The sequence below is a fragment of the Stegostoma tigrinum genome, chromosome 11 (genome assembly GCF_030684315.1).
Source record: "Stegostoma tigrinum isolate sSteTig4 chromosome 11, sSteTig4.hap1, whole genome shotgun sequence".
In the NCBI taxonomy this organism is placed as follows: domain Eukaryota; kingdom Metazoa; phylum Chordata; class Chondrichthyes; order Orectolobiformes; family Stegostomatidae; genus Stegostoma; species Stegostoma tigrinum.
Window position 1 is genome coordinate 87,545,320 of NC_081364.1, and position 7,304 is coordinate 87,552,623.

The window sequence follows — 7,304 nt, forward strand, 5'->3', positions numbered from 1 at the left end:
GGATTAGAGAACAATGGGTGAAAAAGATATGCAGGTTTTAGTCAAGAATAAAAAAAAATAAATTATTAGATATAAACAAATTGGCTGAAATGAATCTCTTGAACAGTGTAAACACTGTTGGGGGCATTCGTAAACAGGAGATCAGGATGGCAAAAAGGCAACATGAAACTGCCTTGGTTGATAAGCTTAAGAATAATTCAAAGAGTTTCTACAAGTGCATTAAAAGCAAGAGAGCACCGAGAGAGCAAGCAGGGCTCCATGAAGATGAAAGAGGTCAACTCTGTGTTGAGCATCAGGAGAGGAGAGAGATTTGAAAGGAATATATTGCATCAGGTTTTACTGTTGAGAAAGAAATGGAGGGGGGACAAGTCAGGGGTAGAAATATTTTGGTTTGAAAACAGCTCACAGAGGTGGGGGAGATTTTTAATGAAAATTTCTCCTCAGTGTTTACTAAGCAGAGAATCATGGATGCTAAGTAAATAAGGGAAGCAAGTGGGGATGTTTCGGACCATCGAGGTGGCGTTTGCAGCCTTAAAGCACATTACGGTTGATAATTCCACTGGATCTGATGAAGTCCATCTTCGGACACTGTGGGAGGCTGGGGAGAAATTGCAGAGACCCTTGCAGAGATTTTTCCCTTCATCTTTTCTCACGACTGAAATTCCAGGAGACTGGAGGGTGGCTAATATTGTCCCATTGGTTAAGAAAAGTAGCAAAGACCAGCCAGGGAAATACTGGCCAGTGAACCAGTGGTAGGCAAGGTATTGGAGATGATATTCAGGGAGTCGATCAACCAATGTTAGGGTATTCAAGGTCTGATTAGGGATAATCAGCACGGATTTGTGCACAGGAATCATGTCTGACAAATCCATTCGAAGAGGTAAGCAAGAGGATTGATGAGGATAGGGCAGCGAATGCTGTCTATATGGACTTTAGTAAGGCCTTTAACAAGGCTCCATACACCAGGCTGGTCATGAAGGTTCTGTTGTGTGGGATCCAGGGAGAGATAGCTCATGGGATTCGAAATTGGATCGATGGTAGGAAACACAGCATGATGGCTGAAGGTTGGTTCTCGGACTGGAGGCCTGTGGCTCATGGTGTGCCACAGGGGTCAGGACTGGGACCTTTGTTATTTGTCACTTACATAAATGATCTGGATGTGAACGTACACGGCATGATTAGCAATTTTGCGGATGATACAAAATTAAGAGGTATCGCTGATAACAGTGAAAGTTATCAAAAACTACAGGGGATGGTGATCAGATGGGGAAGTGGTGTGAGGATGGCCAAATGAAATTCAATACAGCTAAGCATGAGGTGTTGGCCTTTTGAAAGTTAAACCAAGGTAGGAGTTATACAGTGAATGGTAATGTTTTGAGGAGTATTGTGGAACAGAGAGACCGAGGAGTACAACAACATAGTTGTTGAAAGCAGCATCACAGGTAGACAGGGTGGTGAAGAAAACATTTAGCATGCTGGCCTTCTTCGGTCGAGGCATTGCATGTAAGATTTGGGATGATATGTTATGTTACAGATGTACAAGTTGTTGGAGAGGCCACACTTGCAGTATGGCGTACAGTTTTGGTCACCCTGTTACAGGAAAGGCATAGTTAAACTGGAAAATGTGCAAAGAAGAGTTACGAGGATGTTGCCAGGAACAGTATGCAAGTTCTCAGGGGAGGTTGGCCAGGATTGGACTTTATTCCTTGGAATGGAGGAGAATGAGGGCTGACCTTACTGACGTGAATAAAATCATGAGGGGCATAGATAGGATGAATGCACATAGTCTTTTTCCCAGGGATGGGGAATAGAAAACTAGAGTGTATAGATTTAAGGTGAGAGGGGGCAGATTGAAGGAGGATGTGAGGAGCAGCTTCTTCACACAGACAGTGGTGCATATTTGGAATGGGCTGCCAGAGAAAGTGTTTGAGACAGGGACAATAGCAACGTTTAAAACACATTTGGGTAGGTACATGGATGGAAAGTGTTTGGAGGGGGACATGGACCAAATGCAGGAAATTAGAACTTGCTGAGTGGGCACCAATAGTCAGCACTGACCAGTTTAGGCCAAAGGGCCTGTTTCCATGCTGTGTTACACTGTGACTTTAAACCTCCAGGTCCTGCTCTAGTGCATCAAACCATGTTGTGGGAAGTTGAAGAGAAAACTTGGGGGCCCCTTTGCAGAAATATTTGTATCATCTATAATTACGGGTGAGGTGCCAGATGACTGGAGAGTGGCTAAATTGTGCCTTCGTTTAAGGGACATAAGGAGAAGCTTGGGAACTATAAACCTGTGAGTCTGACTTCGGTTTTTGTTATGCAGTTGAAGGTAATTGTGAAAGGTAGGATTTATGTATTTGGAGAGTCAAGGAATGATTAGTTGATTGAGTTTTTTGGAGAAGTAACAAAGAAGATTATTGAGGGCAGAGTGGTGGACGTAATTTATTTTGACAAGAGTAAGGCCTTTGACAAGGTTCCACAAGGTGGACTAATTAGAAAAGATAGATCATACGGGATTCAGGGGGAACTTGCCAACTGGATATAAATTTGGCTAAATGACAGGACACAGGAACTCTTGGTGGAGGATTGTTTATCAGACCGAAGGCCTGTTCCCAAAGGTGTTCCATAGGGGTCAGTGCTTAGTCCAATTTTGTTTGGCTTGATATAAAAAAAAAGTGAATTAGATGAGAATCGTGGAGACATGGTTAGGAAGTTTGCAGATGACACCAAAATAGGCAGGATAGTGGACAGCGAAGTAGGCTGTCCAAGATTACAAAGAGAGCTTGATTTATAGTGTTAAGAGGCTGAGGAATGGCAGGTGGTGTTTAATTTGGATAGAGGCGAGGTATTTCATTTTGGTAAAACAAACAAGATCAGTATTTGTACAATTAAATGTAGGGCCTTGGGATTAGTGTTGTCGAACAGAGAGACCTCAGGGTTCAGGCCCATAATTCTTTGAGGTTGGCGTCACATGTCGAAAGGGTGGTTAAGTCGGTGTTTGGCCAGCTTGCCTTCACTGCTCAGACCTTTTGAGTATCGGAGGTGGGACGTTATGTTGAAATTGTGCAGAACATCAGTGGGGCCTCTTCTGGAGTAATGTGTCCACTTCAGATCTCCTGTTCTTCGAAGGATGTCATCAACCTGAGGAGGGTTCAGAAAAGATTTATCAGAATTTTGGCAGGAATGGAGGCTTTGAGTCATACGGAGAGGCTTGATTGGTTGAGACATTTTTCCACGACAGTCTAAGAATGGAGGGGTGGCCTTATATGTTTATAAGATCATGAAGAATACAGATAAGGTGAATGGAAGGTGCCTGACATTTGGGTGAGGTATTTCAAGACGAGGGGGCTGGAGAAAGCTAGCTGAAATGTTCACTCTCCATGTCTGAAGCTGGACTGTTCTTATTGCCAATCTACTTGACGAAGGGCCAAAGAGATGGAGACTAGGTGATGCTTCTCGTAGCTGGATTAACATTCTACTCTGGGTGGCTTCATGCTACACTTACAGTCTACAGGTTACCAGTACTGGAGGGTATGAGTTATGAGGAGAGACTGGGACTTCACTGGAAAATAGGAGGTTGAGCAGTGACTTTCGAGAGGTTTATAATTTCATGAGGGGTATAATGTGAACAGCAAGGGACTTCTCCCTTAGATATGGGAGTCCAAAACTGGAGGGTATATTTTTAACGGGAGAGGAGAAAGATTTAAAGGGAAACAATGGGGAGCTCTTTCAAGCAGAAGGTTGTTTCTATGTGGAATGAGCTGCCAAAGGAAGTGAAAGATGCAGGTACACTTCCAATATTTAAAAGACATTTGTACAGGTACATGAATAGGAAAGGTTTAGAGGGATATGGACCCAACACAAGCAAGTGGGACTCGTTCAGTTTGGGAAACATGATCGGCATGGACAAACTGGAACGAGGAGGCTACAGAACTCAAATAAGTTTTGATATTTTGAAAGCAGTTAACATTACAGGAGAGGAAGTGCTAAATGTCTTAGAAAATATAAAGGTGGATAAATCTCCAGCACCTGATCTAGTGTATTCCAGGACATTGTGGGAAGTAAGGGAGGAAACTGCAGAAATATTCGTATCATCTATAAATATGGGTGGGTGTGAGATGACTGGAGAGTGGATGATTTGATGCCTTTGTTTCAGAAGGGATGTAGGGAGAAGCCTGAGAACTATCGACCTTAGCCTAACACTGAAAACAGTGACAGAGTCAGAGTCAGTATGGATTTACAAAAGGAAAATCATGCTGGACAAAACTGCTGGAATGTTTCAAGAATGCAACATTTCGAGTTGAAAAGGCAGTGCACATGGCTTACATAGGCTTTGAGAAGGCATTCAAAAGTTCCCACAGAAGCGATTAGCATGGAAAGTTAAAGCATGAGAGATTGGCTATTCACAGGGATACAGAACTGTTTTGTACACAGAAACAGTCAGAACAAACAGTCATTTCTTGTGTGTCAGCCAGTGACCAGTGTGGTACTGCAGGAGTCAGTGGTGGACCCCAGGTATTCATACAATCTATTTGTTATTTAAATGAGAAATGTGTCTCAGTTCGAGATTATCCAGTTGGATTACAAAACTAGGAAAACACAAGTCACTGAGTGTAAGCATGCAGGTGTAGCAGGGGATGAAGAAGGCAAATGGTATTTTGACCTGCAGAGTGACAGCATTTGAGTACAGGAGCAGGGATGTCTTGCTGAAATTGTACAGGATCTTAGTGAGACCACACCTGGGGTGATATGTGCAAATTTGGAATTCTTATCTGAGGAAGGATGTTCTGGCTATGGAGTCAATTCACAACAGTTGATGAGACTGATTCCTGGAATGGCAAGACTTACATTTCAGGATAGGATGGATTGGTTTGGATGAAATTCACTGGAGTTTAGAAGAATGAGGAAGAATTTCACAGAAACCAATAAAATTCTCAGTAAATACAGGAAGGATGTTGTCAAATATCAGGGAGTCGGAGCTTAGAGGCATGGGCTAGGCTGTTAAGGATTGAAATGAGGATTTTTTAAAATTAAAAAATACAGAGACTGGTGACCCTGTGAAATGAAAGCAGTTAAGGCCAAACACTGAATGTTTCCAAGATGATGATGATATATTTAGTTGTGAGGGCTTAAGGGATCAAAGGGTATGGCTCTTAAACAGGAAGAGGCTGAGTAGAACGATCAGCCATGATCAAAGTGACTAGCAGAGAAGGAGTGAAATCTACATGGGCCTGCACGTGTTCCTATTTTCTATGTTTCTATTCTGTTGAAGGTGGAATATAAAAAATACAAAATGATGACAACTGACACAAAAAGCAGCAGGACCTTATCACCACTGGATGAAAATCCTATAGCTCCTTACCAAATTGCAACATGGGAGCTACTTCACCACGTGGATTGCAGCAGTTCAAGGAGCTGCAGAGTGATTTTGGAAGCTTCTGCAGTGGCTGCTCTGTCTCTCATTTTCAATCCAGTTTTCAAGTTGTTGAATGTTCTGAGAAAAGTAACATAGTATGTGAGAAATATCTTTGGAAGTTTGCTGATACTGGGGGAAGTGAGGGGTGGAATAGGGGCTGGAGGTATAGAAGTGGGTAAAATTGGGGAAGAGGGACAATAAGAGAAACAACTGGCTGGATTTTGTGGTGGGGTGATGGGCGAAGAATAACCCCAATATCCAAACCACACGGCCCCACCCTGTTCAGCTCTGTCCCTCCACTCTGTGGTCTTTCTCTGAGCCTCTGTCACACCAGCAGCCAGCTCAGCATCAAAGATGTGCATGTGGACACTTTTGCATCAGTCTCAGACACTAGGACAAGCATATTGCAAACAGGCCTCAGTGTACACACCAATGATTTCAACCATTAACTTGTGACTCCAGGCCCATTCACACCAAAGACAGTCACAGGATAAATGTAAAAAAAAAGGTCAAAACAAAACTGACCACATTACATCAGCAGTTTCAATGATGCACTGTTTCACACAGATACAGGATTGTCAAACCTTTATCCTGTCACATCAGCAGCTAAATACCTTTTCTCAGAAAGCCCCAGTTGTAAAGTCTTTCTGTTTGGACCATGTTCCCTCCCAGACTTACTGGCACCAGTTTCCAGATGCTGACCTTATTAATGGCCAAAAGAGTCTACACAGTTTTGGAATAAGTTACATCCTGCAATTAACTTCCAGGCCTGGCCTCAGGAACCAATAATTGATTTTGTATTTTTTTTTAGCACAACTGCTGCTCACAGACCAGACGTCACCGTTCAACTCTCAGATTCAAGCCAAAAATGATTTTCAAAAACTCAGCAAGGGTGCTATCACAGGACACAGTGGAAAGACCCTTAACCAGTGAGTGGGACACTACCCATTGGAGTTTTGTTTCAACGAGAACACCCCTCATTGCTCGAGTCACATTCTGAAGTGGCTTGACAGGGTAAAAGCTGACAGGACTTTCCCTCTCACAGGACAGTCTAGGCCTGTTTCAGGGAGGAAGCCTGAGGCTCTCTGCAACCTACACGCAGCACCAGAAGACCCCTGTTTGAGATCTGAGACCTAAACTGAGCTGTCATACAGCCCTCTCACAGGACAGTCTAGGCCTGTTTCAGGGAAGAAGCCTGAGGCTCTCTGCAACCTACACGCAGCACCAGAAGACCCCTGTTTGGGACTTGAGACCTAAACTGAGCTGTCATGCAGCCCTCTTGCTGGAATACAGCACCGAAACTGCCCTCCCCTTTAACCTGCACTCACCGCTTGTGGCTCTCATGGAGAACCATTTCATTCCGGATATCGCTCCCAGTGCGCATGCTCCATAGCTGACCACGACATCTAACGACCAATAGCAAGCAAGAGGCGGAACAGGAAGAAGGCACCGGATGTGCTTGTTCTCCAACCAATCAGAGGACGAGGCCTCAATTCTGAGGGCGGGTCACTGGGCCCGAAACGTTAAACTCTGCCTGATCCTTCACAGATGCTGCAGACAGGCTGAGCTTTTCCAGCAAAACAAAGTGTGGGGCTGGGTGGACACAGCAGGACAAGCAGCATCTCAGGGGCACAAAAGCTGGTGTTTCGGGCAGTTTTAATGCATTTCCCATGGTCTCTGAGCTTTTCGAACAGAGATAGTAGAAACTGCAGATGGAGGATCTGAGATAACAAAGTGTGGGGCTGGATGGACACAGCAGGACAAGCAGCATCAGAGGAGCAGGAAGGCCAACTTTCGGGGCCTAGACCCTTAATGGGTGAGGGGAAGGGGGCTTAAATAAATAGGGAGAGATAGATAGTGGAGAAGATAGTTGGAGGGGAGACGGACA

The 7,304-nt window shown here is 44.1% G+C and overlaps 1 long non-coding RNA gene across 1 annotated transcript; it reads right to left on the minus strand.

Moving 5' to 3' along the window:
- Positions 1–1,610: 1,610 nt before the first annotated feature.
- LOC132210247 (uncharacterized) lies at positions 1,611–6,820 on the minus strand. Its single transcript, XR_009446474.1, has 3 exons — positions 6,745–6,820; positions 5,363–5,494; positions 1,611–3,141 (listed from the first exon to the last, which is right to left on the minus strand). It is a non-coding gene; the product is annotated as an uncharacterized LOC132210247 (long non-coding RNA).
- Positions 6,821–7,304: the final 484 nt, after the last annotated feature.